General features: G+C 36.7%; 2 pseudogenes; both read left to right on the plus strand.

The window, feature by feature from the left end:
- Window positions 1–9573: 9573 nt before the first annotated feature.
- Window positions 9574–11176, plus strand: LOC110198605 (low-density lipoprotein receptor-related protein 6-like; annotated as a pseudogene).
- A 250-nt stretch (window positions 11177–11426) lies between these two features.
- Window positions 11427–13065, plus strand: LOC144454101 (low-density lipoprotein receptor-related protein 6 pseudogene; annotated as a pseudogene).
- The last annotated feature ends 805 nt before the right edge of the window (window positions 13066–13870 follow it).

A 13870-nucleotide genomic window follows, 5' to 3' on the forward strand; every position in this document is an offset into this window, starting at 1 on the left:
AGCTTGTTCAGCCATTCCCTAATTGTTGGGCATCCTCTCAATTTCCAATTCTTTGCCACCACAAAAAGAGTCGATGTAAATATTTTTGTATGTGTGGGTACTTTTCCCTTTTTGATTATCTCTTTGGAATACAGACCTTTGTCATAATTCCAAATTGCTCTCCAGAATGGCTGGAGCAGTTCACAGCTCCACCAACAGCACATTATCATCCCCATTTTATATATGAGGAAAACTGAGGCATAGAGAGGTCAAATCTTGGAGTCACAGAATCATAGAATCTCAGAGGTATAAAGTATTCATAGGCCATTCTTGTTCAGACTGTACTTGAACAAGAATTCCCTTCCCAACATATCTGCAAAGTGCTCCTTTAACTTTTGCTGCATTATATCTAGAGAAGAAGAAATGTGTATGCTCAAGGTCAAAGTTAGTAAGTGACAGAGCTTGGATTCAAACCAAAATGTTCTGACTTGCTGATCTGCCTGCTTCATGTTTCCTATCCTGAAGATACCAGGATGTACTAACAGAATTATGGCATACAACAGCTAGAAAATAATATTCCTCATTGATTAGACACTTCCTTTCAAAAATGCCTCAGAGTTTTTCTCCTAGAACTTCATCTTGGTAGAGGAGAGAGCAAAAAAGATCAAGGCATGTGTGACTAAGTTGACCATGGTGGTGAACTTCTATGGACAGAATTGAAAGACTTGCAAATCACTGTGAAAATGGGGGTAGGGTGAAGTCTTGAGCAGATTGATTTATAACAAAAGATTAGAGAAGCTAATTGAGCATAGCTTAGCTAAGTAACTACTTGGGAGGATGTGATAATCATCATTGGATATCTGAAGGGATTGATACCCCAATGATGGAGATCATTATTTTAGATTTGTACAGGGCAGTAATTAGAGCTAATGGGCTGAAATGAAGAAAAGTCCAGTGGATCCAAAGGCAAAAAAAACCTTCTTGAAAAATGAGTCTTTTCCAAGAGGTCTCCCAAGGAAAACACTTGAAGCATTGTTGCACTGTAATCAAACTCAGCAAGAATTTAGGGTATAAAGGAGGAATGGCAGTACATTTGTCACTCAGGTTTATACCAGAGGGCATCAATTATTATTAATTTTTTACTTAGACTGAATGTAAATGAATATAAACCTTGAATATTTGCCATTCAGAGGATCTCATTTATCTATGGATTGTACTTAATTCAAAGAGTTTTATTATATTAGTTCTACATCCTGATCTATTAAATAATTCAACAACCATTTATTAAGTACCTACTATGTGCAGGGTAGTGTGCAAGGCACTCTAGACACAAAATCAGGAATAAAAGAGTCCCTTGCCCTCAAGGAACTTACATTCTATTGGGCAATACAACATTTACACTTTTTTTTGTGGTGTTGTAGGGGTTAATCTGAACCAGTGGTTTCATCAATTCAAGGAATTCTTAGTGAATAAATTCCTTCTACAAGTACAGATTTGCAACAGTTATATAACTTTGAGTTTTCCAGAGTTTCTTGGGAGTCCTAAGAAGTTCAATGACATGTTAAGGGTGGCATAGCTAGTGTGTGTCAGAGGTAGGACTTGGACTCTGGTTTTCCTTACTACAAAGCCAGTCCTCCATCCACAATGCCACATTGATTCTCATGTACAAATAGATAAGTAAATACAAAGTATTTTCATATAATGAAGTAAAAAAAAATTACTTCATGAAGGAGACAACATTAATAGCTGAAAGGTATCAGCAAAGGTCTCTTCCTGGATCACTGCCTTGTCATGGTGGAGGGGCTTGTGTAGGTCAATGAAACTAAGAGCTATGCCATACAGGGTTACCTGAGACAGACACACCACAACAAAGAGTTCTGACAAAAGGTGATTCAGTGGAGAAGGAAATGATAAACCATTTCAGTATCCTTGCCACCCCATGGATAGTATTAAAGTGATAAAAGATATGAGACCAGAAGATGAGCCCCTTAAGTTGAAAGGTGTCCAACAGGCTACTGGAGGAGAGTGGAGGACAACTATAAGTATCTCCAGTAATAATAAAGGGGTTGGGTCAAAGCTGAAAGAAAGCTCAGTTGCAGATGGGTCTGGTGATGAAAGTTTGACACGTATGGCTTAAATAACATCCCTTATGAATATAAAGTGGAAGCGATAAATAGATTTAAGGGATTCGATCTGGTAGACAAAGTACCTGAAGAACTGTGGACAGAGGTTTGCAATATTGTACAGGAGACAGCAGCAACAACAACAACAACAACAAAAATATTCCAAAGAAAAAGAAGAGCAAGAAAGCAAAATGGCTATCTGATATGGCTTTACAAATAGCTAAAGAAAGAAGGAAAGCAAAAAGTAAATGAGAAATTGAAAGCTATATCCAACTGAATGCAGAATTCCAGAGAATAGCAAGGAGAGATAAGAAGGTTTTCTTAAATAAGCATTGCAAAGAAATAGAAGAAAACAATAGAATGGGAAAAATGGAATCTCTTCAAGAAAATTAGAGACATCAAGGGAATGTTTCATGTTAAAATGAGCATGATAAATGACAAAACAGTAGGGATTTAACAGAAGTAGAGAAGATTAAGAAGTGGCAAGAATACACAGAAGAACTATACAAGAAAGATTTTAACATCACCAATAATGCCCTCATGCACTCAATATGCCTGCAAATTTGGATAGCTCAACAGTGTCCACTGGATTGGAAAAGATAACAACGGCAATACCAAAGAATGTTCAAGTTACCAAACAATTGTGCTCATTTCACACTCTTAAGATCCACAAGCTAAATTTCAGTAATATGTGAACTGAGCATTACCAGAAAAGCAAAGCTGTTTTTTTGAAGAGACAGAGGAGCAAGAGACCAAATTACCAACATTCATTGTGTTATGGAAAAAGAAAAACATCTACTTCTGCTTTACACTAACTCCTTTGACCATGTGAATCACAACAAAATGTGGCAAGTCCTCAAAGACATGGGAGTACCAGATCATCCTACTTATATTCAGAGAAACCTGTATGTAGCCAAGAAGTAACAGTTAGAGCTGAACATGGAATACCTGATTGGCTTAAGATTAAAAAGGGAATATGACAAAGCTATATGCTGTTACCTCATTTATTTAACTTATATGCAGAGTACGTAATGTGAAATGCCAGGCTGCATTAATTAAAAGTTGGAATTAAGGTTCCCAGGAGAAATATCAACAATTTGAGACATGTAGATGATACCAGTCTGATGGCAGAAGGTGAAGAAGAAGTAAGAGGCCTCTTGATGAGGGTGAAAGAGAGTGTAAAAGCTAGCTTGTAGCTTAAAATAAAAAAAAAAAAAGAAAACTAAACCTTGGCAACTAGACCCATTGCTTCCTGGCAAATAGAGGGGAAAGAAATGGAAGCAGTGTCAGATTTTATATTCTTGGGCTCAAAGATCACTGTAGATAGTGATAACAGCCATGAAATTAAAAGATGCTTGCTCCTTGGAAGGAAAGCTATGACAAATCTGGACAGCATACTAAAAAGCAGAGACATTGCCTTGTCGATAAAAGTCTATATAGTCAAAGTTATGTTTTTTTACAGTCATAATGTATGGGAGAGTTGGGAAGCTGAGAGCCACAGAATTGACACTCTTGAATTGCGGTGCTGTAAGTCCCTCAGATGGCAAAGAGATCAAATCTTTAAATACTTAAAGAAATTAATTCAGGTTGTTCACTGGAAGGTCAAATAGTAAAGCTGAAGCTTAAATACTTTGGCCACATAATAAGAAGACAGAATTCATTGGAAAAGACCCTGGTGTTGGGAAAGATTGAAGGCAAAAGGAAAAGGGAATGGCAGAGGATGAGATTGATAGATAGTGTTACTGAATGACTGAACAACAACAATAATCAGGAAAAATTTCATGCAGGAAGTGGCATCTGGGTTGTGCTTTGCAGGAAGTGAGGGATTTTAGAAGGCAAAATTGATGAAGGGGGGTGTTATGGATGTGGGGTATCACCTACTCAAAGGAACAGAGACAGGAGATGGAAAATTATGGTGGGGAAAGAAAAAGCTCAGGCCAGTTTGACCAGGATGGAGAATGCATGTCAGTTTTATTGACAAAGAGCAGAAACCTATCGCTTGTCAATTAAAGATCATAGAGCCCTAGGTTCTCATATATTGACTTAAATTGACTCTTGTTATTATAAGCACTTAAAAATTTTTATTATTTATTTTTAACATTCTTTTCTTTTTAAATTTTGAGTTCTAAATTCTCTCTATCCCTTCCATCCTCTGCCTCAGCCACTGAGAATGCAATATGATGTTAATTATATATGTGAAAATATACAAGACATATTTCTACATTGATTATATTTTTAAAAAAAAACACTTCTGTCTCTGGAGGTGGATAGCAATTTTTCATCATAAGTCCTTTGGATTTGTCTTGGATTGTTGTTTTGATCAGAGTAGCCAAATCTTTCACATTGCTGTTACTGTGCACAGCGATCTGGTTCTTTTCACTTCATTTTGTATCAGTTTATAAATGTTTTGCCATGTTTTCTGAAACATCATCATACATTTTAAAGAGGTCTTTTGCCATATTATTACTATGAAAGAAGGATTACAAAGAGGCAAAAAGCAGTATGATGTGGTAGAGAGGGAATTGAATTTGACATCAGAAATTTGGGGCTTGAATTTTGGCTTGGAATACTTATCAACTATGTGACTTTGATTGTCAGTTCCCTTTCTGGGTCTCAGCCTCCTCATCTGTAAAGTTGTTAGATTAAGTGGACCCCAAGGTCCTTTCCAGATCTAAATCCAGTGATACCATGAGAGATTAGTTGATGAAGGTGAATAAGAACTAAGGAAATTCATCTCTATCATCTCATAAAATAACAACAATTTCAAAATTCAGTATTACAAGGGACTTTGACGCCTTTTCTGTGCTGGTAAAAAACTGGAAATGAAGATGCTGTCCAACAACTGAGGCATTGCTGAATAAGCTGTGGTAGACAAGTGTGATGAAGGAGTTTTGCTGTAAGAAGTGAAAAAAATAGAGGATTTCACGAAGCCATGGAAAGACTTATATGAACTGATGCAGAGGGAAGTAAGCAGAATTGAGAGAATGCTTTATAACATCAATCTTAACAAAATAAACAATTTTGAGGAATTTTATAAATTGCTGAAAAATGAAATGAACAGAACAAGAAGAATTTTACAGTAACAACATTGTAAAATCAAACAACACAGTAAAAACTGTGATCAATGCAATCACCTTTCATAATTCCAGAAGACTGATGATTAAACATGCTATCCATTATAGAGAGGGGATGGACTTACGGTGCAGACCAAAACACACACACATATGCATACATATATGTATGTATATATACAGTCACTGAGGGAATTTGTTTTGCTTGACTATGCATATTTATTACAAAGTTTTTGTTTTTATTTTTATTTTCAAAGGGTTGGGGAGAGAGAGAAAATAGATTTCTATTAATTTTTTAAAAAGTAGAAGGCAAGATTACAGATGTGAAATTATGTACTTTTAGATGAAGTCACTATATTATTAATTTTACTTAATTGTTTCACTTTATTGCAAGAGAGGTCTCATGAGGCAAGAGTGATTTGTAAATGTTTGTAATGTAATACTAAGACACATCAATAAAACTTTAAAAAAACACTAATAAAAGGAAAAAAAAGCCAGCTAATTCAATCAATGCCTGAAAAAATTTTTTTTCTATGACATATCCAACACATGGCTATCTAAGCTTGAAAAATTTCTAGTGGGGGAGGGGAACCATTACTCCCAGGGATTTCTTATTCCATTTTTAGATAGTTCTAATTATTACTAAGTTTTTCCTTTAATGAAACTTTAATCTTCCTTTCTGCAACTCCAACCCATTGCTTCTAGTTCTGCCCTCTAGGCTAAGAATGTCTAATTCTTCTCCAAGTACCAGCCCTTCAAAGCAGAAGTGATCATCTTTCCTGTTCCTCATCACAAGTCTCTTCTCAGTAACTCTCTCTTCCCCCATATAAAAACATGTGATGTTTTGGTTACAGTGCAGTTTTTGTCCAATGCAGAAATATACCTATCCCATCTGCAAACAGTCAGATGGACCTCATCCAAACATGATGAAGAGCATTTTATCTGCTCTTGGTATGCCTATCTCTGTGTGACAGACAGCCTGACCATGTGCAGACTAACAAACTGTGCAATGCTACGTCAAGACTGGTTGGTTGGTTGTTGTTGCTATCCTTTCTTTGGTCCTGCTTCTTAAATTTGTAAAATTTCAAATTTAAATTTGTTTTCCTTTCTTCTTTTGATAAATTATACTTTATTGTATAGAAAGTTCCCAAAATCTTAGTATAGTTAAAGCTATTACAGCTTAAAACTGCTCTAAGAACTTGGTATATATATATATATTTTTTCTGAGTGTTCCATGTAAAGAGAGGAGCAAACAATATCTATTCTGCCCAATCAGTAGCTATTTTGTCAGGTGATTATAGTGTAAAATCTTACGCCTAAGGATAACCGAGAAGGAACAAGATGGAGCAATTGAAAAACCATATAGGATCATTCAAAAACACAGGTTGAAAGAAGGCTAACATGAATGAAAATGTGAACTTTCCTGTGATGATTTAAAAGGCAAAGGAACTCAGAGGCAAGATACTACCTGGCCCCAAACTGAAACTCCAGTTTTTAGATTATTAGGAAAAACAACTAGTTAAGTTGGAAAGCATGCTGCTAGTCTTATGAATCAGAAAGCTCCAAGAGTCCACAAGAGAGGACAACTACTAAAAAAGTAAGCCTTGAGCATAGAAAAAATATACTTTCTATTGCTTTACATTGGTGCTGAACTAGTGAGCAACCTATAGTATCAGTTAGTGCCGTCAAAGTTTGAAAGGACAACTATAAAAAGAAAACATCGATTTAGAAACACAGCATTGTTTTTCCTGTAATTACTAACTAACTGCCTTCTTGGGTACAGTGAACAATAAGCCATCCCTTGGCCTCCTCCATTGCATTTGGCTGGGAGGATAACAGTCTTACAGCTAATGCCCACTTTCTCTCTGGCTAATACTACCTGCTAAATGACAAAATTAGCATAAAGGCAATAAACTCATCAACTTAGGCACATCAACTTAATCTATGTTCTGACAGAGCAAAAAATATTTTCCAATAGAGACATTATATATAGTGCTTGTGTTCTTATCCTAGTGAACAAAATATAATTTAACTTGTAATGCAATTAAACCAAACATTGTGGGAAGAGAATAAAAAGAGAATGAGGAAAGAAAAGGAGTAATACAAAAGAAGGGGAAAAAAGTGACTTGTAAACAGTAAGAACTTAATAAATGTTTATTGCATGAATGAAAGAGAAGAAAAAAGGATAAAAGGAAGAGAAAGAACAATAGGAGGAAGAAAAATGAAAGTAGTAAGTAGAGGAACAGTGTTAGGAAGACCACACACACCATGAATAGTAGATGAGTCATATGGAAGGGAGGGGACTAAATAAACAAAGTTAATTTTAGTTACATTATGGGTTAAAGATGCTTTTGTGGGTTAGCTAGGAACCTAACTACCATGTTCCCATGAGAAAATGTATTCCACATTCCAGACAACCAACATATAAACAAACTTTCGAAACATGGTGCATTTGTAAATTCCTGTGTTATAGCTGGCTCTTCCTGTTCTCTCTAGTCTTTGATAGATCAACAGAATCATAGATTTAGAGATGAAAGGGACTTTTTAAAAAAATCAAGTCACAGAATCATGGATTTTGAAAGTTGGAAGGGATCTTCCATCTCAATTTTAAAATGAAGAAACTGAAGATCAGAGTGTTTAAGTTGTCTAGGGTCAGATAGCTGGTAAAGGCACAGGACCTGTGTTGGCTCCCATTGAGAGCCGTGACTGATTGGATCCATTGTCCTGATTTAATCTTTTCTGGTTTGGAGACTAGGAAAGCTAAGAAATCCCTACCCTTACCTAGACAGGTGTCAGAATCATACTGTGAACAAGGTAGATGAATCATGCACCTGAGAGGCCCAGACATGAGAAACACTATTTAATGCAAAAGTAGGGTAAAATCAGGAGTCACAACAAGGTCTGAGGGGAGAGTACCTAATGAAAAGAAAATTTGGATGTTCAGGTGGCAATAGTCCTGTAAGTGACAAGCAGCAATGTGTTGGACTAGACTGAGAATTCTCTTAATTTGCTGTACTTGGTCTGTGATTTTCTTTTGAAATCTCTTTCAGGTAAAGAATTCTTGGTCTCATTGTTATCTGCCACATTACTGTCTATGTGGTGCCAGATAGTTCCTCTAATTTGTCCTCAGTGTTTCAGGATTATCCCATTTATTGGTACTTCATTAGTTTGGAAACATAGGTTTGTATAGCTACATCATAGTCATGCTTTGTGCTGGTATGTGTGTGTGTGTGTGTGTGTGTGTGTTTGTGTTTGAAGACTTGTTGCATATCATTGTGAGAGTGAGTTGGGGTTTTTATTGGTTCACTGTGTGTATAAAGATTTCAGTTTTTTTTTAAAGTATTGCCAAATGCACTTTTTCCTTTTCCCACTCTTGACTTCTTCTACCAATTCCTACACAATCAACAGTGAAGGGGCCCTCAAACTGTAAAACAAACAAACAAACAACAACCAAAAACTGAATCCAATTGCTTTTTGGAGAGCTCTGCTTAAGAATACCCTAGAAGAATGGCATGGACTTGTAGTCAAAAGATCAAAATCAAGTGTGATATTCTGACGCTTTCACACTTAGTATAAAGTGAAAGCATTTTCACCATTTTTCTCAATGGGTATTTCTCCTATAGAAATTCATGGTGAGAAATAAGACTTTTGGCTGTATCTTTGAGGGTCAAAATTTGACCAATCGACTCCTGAAAGAAACCCCCAAAAGAAAAGTCCCAGGAATATCATAAACAATATCCAGAGCTTCCACATCAAAGGAAAAAAAGAGTTCAAGTGTGGGAAACCAGACTCAGGATCACAAAAGTTCTACTTTAAGCAAGAGGAGGTCGTGGAATACAATATTCTAAGAGGTAAAAGACATGGGCTTATAACCAAGAGTAGCTTACTCTGCAAAGCTGAGTATAATTCTTCAGGGGAGTGGGAGGTGGGGTGTGGGGGTCAGAGGAGGAAATGGTCCTTTAATGGAATAGAGAATTTACAAGAATTTCTGATGGTAAGACCAGAGTTGATTAACTTTGAAATATAAACACATATTTTATGAAATATAAACATGTATTTTGCATCGAGACAAATCTAGAAAGGTAAATTTATTTGAACATTTGGAAGGGACTGTTAGTAACATAGCCCTATCATTCTAATTGGGAGAGAAGAAACAAATATCCCTTGATAAACTTAATGCTTCAAAAGAACATTGAGAGGGTTTAAAAAGAAAACAGAAGACCTGGAGTTGGATTGATTCTGTACTGAAGATTTTAAGGCAGAAAAGAAAATACAGGGCAAAAGAAATATACTAGTATAGATAGAGAAAAGGAAGAAGGGAGTAGGGCTTGCTCTTACAACTAAGGTGTGGGAGAAGAATGTGTAAGTATAGAGGAAAGGGTGGGGAAGGAGGACACCATATGAATCTCATTCTTAAATGCAGTAAAAAAAGGTGAGTTGACCATACACAGATACATGCGCATGCACACACACACACACACACACACACACACACACACACACACAAACTCTTAGATAAGACCATATTGGCTATTGAGTTTCTCTCTGTAGGTTTCTATTCCTCTTGTGATTTCAGAGGACTTAAAGGAACTGGGTTCTGGATACCCACATTGAATATATGTATTGGCTGGATTGGGAAGAAATCTCCAGAATTGAGTGAGCAGCTTTGGATGGGTCTGACTGAGTAATTTTGGCAGATACATCTCTTAATAGGCCAAATTGTTTAGCTCCAGATTATAATGGAGACAAAATATACTGGGCACATGCCAAAAGAGATAGGATTGAGGTCATGAAGGCAGATGGTACTGGAAAATACATATTTGTAGTAGACAAATCCACTCAAAATTTTTTTTCAGCTCATTTTGCTGGAAGACCACATTTCCTAGACTGATAGGCAGAAGCATGGATGTGAATGGAGGGCAGAGAATATTGCTGTTATTCGTCCTTCATTCTTAAAGACCAATGACAGCAAAAGAACTTTACCAGGGGCTTTACAAATATGATTTCACTTGGTCCTCACAACGACCCAGAGATATAAGTGTCTTATTCTCATTTTACAATTAAGGAAATTGAGGCAAAGGTTAGGTGACTTGCCCAAGCTCACACAGCTAGTTAGTGTCTGAGACCGGATTTTAGCTCAGGTCTTACTGATTCTAAGCCCAATGCTTTATCCATTGTGCCACTTAGCAAACAAAGTTCTGAAAGGAAAATAGAGCAGATGCCTGACCTTGTAGGTGTGAAAGCCAAAAATGTTTATCAAATTATTGGTTCTAAGATACATGCTAATGATAATAAGGGCTGCAGCCATCTCTTCCTCTTCAGATCTCAGGGCCTTTGTTGTGCCAGTCCCAATAGCTTTGAAATTATTAGTGAAATGGAGACTTATACTATTCTTGAAGCTTTCTTCTGGTTTTCAGGGAGAGTAGACATTAGGCAAGTCTTTTTGGAAACAACAGTATAGCAGATCTTACTTACTGATGCCAAAGAAACTTTTGCTTTAGACTTTGATGTGACAGATAGTCATTCTTAGTAGATTGCTTTTCTCTGGATACTATCAGTAGAGATTTTATCAATAGTAGCACATTTGAAGCATATATGGAGTTTGGCTTAGATCATACAGAAGGTATGGCTGTCAACTGGATAGGAAAGAATTTATACTGGACAGACTCTAGAACAACTTGTGATTAAGTATCAAAACTGATCAACAGCACCATCAAGTTCTGGAGTAAAAGGATCTAGATAGCTTTGGAATTCTGTCATTAGACTATGGTGAAAGGTTAATATTTTGGACTGAGTGAGGTGAAAAGTCCATGGGATGGACAAATGGCCTAACTATTGATTGTGTGAAAATTATTTTCTACTGGAAAGACCTGGATGCCAGTTTAACAGAGTAATATGCTAGGCTTGAACCATGAACTTTTAGCAAATGACTCACCTCATCCCTTTGGCATGACTTATTATCAGCATTATATCCATTGGGTAGATGCTAGTTGAAGGAATTGATCATACCAAAAAAACCAAACCAAAACAAAAAACCAAACCGAAAATAACCCCATCCCCAAACAAACAAAGAAACAAAAAATCAACCAGTGGCCAAAGCCGTATCATCAACTCTTGACTGGATTACTAAAACAGCTTCATATTTGGTCTCTCTACCTTAGATAACTTTCCATGCTAATCCATGTTCTTCATAGCTGTTAAAGTGATTTTCCTAAAGTGCAGGTCTATGTTACCCCTTATTCAGTAAATTCTAATGGCTCCCTATTGCCTGAAGGATCAAAATCCTGAAATAATTCAAGGTCATTTGGATTATGTAATGGATGTCAGGAGCCGAATGGAATGAGTGTGCTTCCAGCAGTGGGCACTGATTCAATCTCTGCTTGGCAATGCCAGTTGGTGATTTTATTTGTGGATATTCAGACCACTGAATACTGACAATAGGACTTACAGTACTCCTACCACTTTCCTTCACTTTAATAAAAAAGAATGCCTTTTGCCACATGATAGCTGATAAGCACTAGAGCCATAAAACAATTAAATCATCCTCTCTGTCTACAACTTGTGGAATGTCAGAGCCTTTGACTTTGACACCCACCCTACTTCAGACAAATAGCTTTATTGGGTTGACTCAGGACAAAACATTATCTGAAATAAATAGGAAGATGGCAACAAGGGCTTTCTCGTAGTTTTGGAGCTCAGTTCCTATTGAGAGCCTAGACATGTAGCCTTATGGTTTCAGCATTGACATTTATAGTTTTTACATCTATTAGACTTACAAGGCCACTAACGTCAATAACGTAACAAGGTTGGATGGGAGACCTGTTGGAGTGGTATTCAAACTTTGGCCAACTTTGAGCCATCGTGGTAAATATAAAGAAAGAGTATATGTACTTTAGCAATTGTAAAGAAAGATCTCAGAAGATTGAGAAGATGTCTTTGGATAGAACAGAAAGGTAGATCGTTTTTTTCAGTGGCTTAAGTGAACCTGTAGCTTTAGCCCTTGATAGGCATATCTTTGGCAACATGAAAGTAATGACCTCTTACATTCTGGTCATAGAGCTTTAGAAGATTCTGATATCTTGTCTAACCTATGGGACTGGCTGTGTTTAAAAATTAACTCTACTGGGATAGGTAGCAGGGAATGATTTGCAAAATCGATATGGCTGGTTGAAATGATGGACCAAAGGTCAGCCTCAGTGACATCTGTGCTGTGAAGGAGGCTAACATCATAGAATATAAATAGTCCTATGTTCTCAGGATAATGGTGATTTTTCACATATTTGCCTTGTGAAAAGGAGATGATAGAATCTAGGGCTGGTAGTGCATGCTTGTAATCCCTGCTGCCAAGGAGTCTGAGACTGAGAGATTATTTGACTTCAAAGAGCTCTGAGCTGCAGTAGGCTAGCTAATCAGTTGTCTTGAGCTAAACCCAGTACCAAAACAGTAGGCCCCTGCGACCCAGGAGTTCATCAGTTTACTTTAAGAAGGGATGAATCTGCCTAGGTTGGAAATAGAGCAGGTCAAAACCTCCCCTTAAATCAGTAATAGGATTGGCCCTATAAGTAGCCATTGTACTTCCAGCCTGGGTGGGACAGGGAGACCTCGACTCCAAAAACTAACAAAGAAAGAAATATGAAGATACTACCACAAGGTGCTATTGTCCAATGCATTTGATCTTACTTCAGGAGCAACCATTTTGTGGAGAGCCTCCAGTATGCTCTCCTCAGTAGTTTACTTGTTTCGCAAAGACTGGTTGCACCCCAGTGGTTTAGAAATGTGATAGATTCACTCAATGTGAAGAACACAGTGATGGGAGAAATTGTCTTATGTGTTTGGAATCCCAATTCCATGGTACTCTTCCATTGGACCAGCACCTTCCACACCATATCTGAGACTTGGACCTATAAACCTGAATCTTCATGAATTCATTCTTCAGTTCTTAGGGAAGTTAATTCACTCATCCATGGAATTCTGGCCCTAGGCCCCAATAATTGGCCTTAGCCCCCAATTTAATGGTGATGGAGCATGTACAAATTAGTCACTTAAGTGACTTTTTAAAGATTTTTATGCTTATAGATTTATTGATGTTTTCTATATACGTTACAAATATTTACATTTTACTCCCACTTCAATGGACGTCTCTTGTAACAAAATAAAACAGTAAAGAAAAACAAAAAATACAGTGACCATATCTGAAGGTTCCTGCAACATTTTGTATCTATATTCACTCCTACCTATTTTAAAAAAATAACAGAAATATATTTTCTCTCCATCCCATCTCCCACTCCATTGAGAAAAAAAGGAAAAAAAATTGTGTGTGTGTGTGTGTGTGTGTGTATGTGTGTGTATACACATCTTTCATTCAGCATCCTAAATTCATCACCTCTCTGTAATGAGTAGCATGTTTCAATATTGATCCTCTGGAGTAATGAAGGGTCATTGCATTTATCCTAGTTCTCACAGCTTTCAAAGTTGTTTGTACAGTGTTGTTATATAAATGTTCTGGTTCTTCCCATTTCAGTCTTTGTTAGTTTATAAAAATCTTTACAATTTTTAATTTTTATGATATGATGTTAGAGCATAAATTGTTCTTCTAGTTCTGCTCACTTCACTCTATGTAGGTTTATATGTTTTTTCAGTGTCTTTTTGAAATGATCTATTTTCTCGTTTCTTACAGCAAAGGAGTACTCCATGAAA

Source organism: Phascolarctos cinereus, unplaced genomic scaffold (genome assembly GCF_003287225.1).
Source record: "Phascolarctos cinereus isolate Bilbo 61053 unplaced genomic scaffold, phaCin_HiC Scaffold_2;HRSCAF=192, whole genome shotgun sequence".
In the NCBI taxonomy this organism is placed as follows: Eukaryota; Metazoa; Chordata; class Mammalia; order Diprotodontia; family Phascolarctidae; genus Phascolarctos; species Phascolarctos cinereus.